Below are 1,989 nucleotides of genomic sequence, written 5' to 3' on the forward strand. Positions count from 1 at the left end.
CACATATAAAGTTAGACTGTTAACTTCTATAAATGTTTAAAATGGTATCAGAATTTAGCTAGTTATGAATTATAATAATAATAGTTAATAGTTGGTTATTTATAGTACTCACATGTACCATAAGTCTGTTATATTTATGAGCTTGTTTGAGTCTCATATAGTCTTATTAAGTTGGTATTTTTATTATACCCAGTTTACCCAGAGTAGAGTTGGGATTTAAAACAAGGAGTCTTATTCCAGAGTCTGTCTCCTAGCAACTACATTCATTGCCTCTTGGACAACACAATTGGAGAGTTATACAATAGCTGCAATAGCTAAATAATTAAAGACTTCCCAAACACATGCTGGTGAAACCAAAGCTAAAATCCAGGCCTCCAATCCAGGTACTACCATCGTTCCTTAGAGAAATGCCTCAATATAGAAATATACTATGTAAAAATGCAACTTGACTCTAATCCATTATGAGCACTAAAAATCGAACAACAGCATTATCTGATGTCTTCAAATTCATGCAAGTCTAATGATGGTGTGGATAATCCATGCCTCTAAAAAGATGTTTTAACTAAGCATTGTTTTCTTTTTGATAAAATTTCTGTGAAGTAAATACAGACTATTAAAGCCTTCAATTGAACAAATTGAATATTTGGTGTGGTTGAACTGAGAAATAAATGAACAACAATAATGGCAATACAAAAGACTACCCAAGGAGCCATTTATTTATTTTTCCATAATCTTAATATTTCCAACAAGCATGTGAATGTTAAAAGTCTAATTGTATCTAAAGCCTATAATTAATTCATGTGGGAATGAATAGACAAGTCTGAGTAAAATGACTGTACCTTAGTTTCTTTTTATATATCTGATTGAAATGAGCCAAGAACTTAGTGATAAGTACAAATCTATTTTTGTTCATTTTAAGACAAGTTTTTTAATCTGACGATTATTCATTCTTGCTGTAATATATTCATAAGTGAAGGTTCATGAAATTCATTAATATCTTAAGTACTTCCAATATTGAGGCCTATCAATTTTCTCTTAAGGTTTCTAACACATCTCTCCCTCTTCTTTCTATTTATAGGTGATTGGAAATGTCTTTTTAAATCTATAAAAATTGTGTGTGCTAGTGTTAATAATTGTCTCTACTTCCTCACCACCCAATGACTCTAACTACTTGCATTCAAATTCCATTTCCCACTTCTCTATACAACATGCTTTCTCAAAGGATACCACTGATATCACATTTGCTAAATCCAGACATCCATTCTCAGTCTGCATTTTGTTAAGCTTTAGAAGCATGCACCTTTATGAATTTGAGATCCAGAGTCATAAAAAAACAAAATTTTAATTTCAATCAATTCCCTTATCAGCTTCAGATAATAATAGGTTCTTTTGAAGATTAAATGAAACAATGCACATAGAAAGTGAAAAAAAAATGTGAGATGAGGATAAATCATGTATTTTTTTTCTTGAAAATATCTTGAGATTTTTGGACACAAGTTATTCCAATTATGTTGTCTCTCTAGCCATTATTTTTCTGTCTCCTCCTTGTTTTACTGTTCCTTCAATGTACAAATTACTCAGAATTAGTTTTTTAGTTGTTTTTTCATTCTACATTCTATATCATTATTCCTTAATGATCTCACTTGTTTGCATGGGTTTTATATAGGCCTTATACTAATGACCTCCAAATCTATACCACAAGCTCTGAATTGTCACTCCTGAATTTAAATCTTATGTTTCTCACATGTAATTTATCTGTGGATGTCCCACAACAGCCTCAGCACAGCATATTAAAAACAGAATCCACTTCTGTCCCAGAAAGATGGTTTTTCTTATTTAGTTGATGGCATCAGTATAGTATGATTGAGTCTTTGATCTTTATCATGCTCTCATCATTACATCCAATTAGTGGTCAAATCCCATGGGTTCTACCCTCCCAATCACTCCTGAGATCCTCAATAAACCCCTAAATACTTTCATTGTCTATGG

Source organism: Myotis davidii, unplaced genomic scaffold (assembly GCF_000327345.1).
Source record: "Myotis davidii unplaced genomic scaffold, ASM32734v1 scaffold24, whole genome shotgun sequence".
Taxonomy (NCBI): domain Eukaryota; kingdom Metazoa; phylum Chordata; class Mammalia; order Chiroptera; family Vespertilionidae; genus Myotis; species Myotis davidii.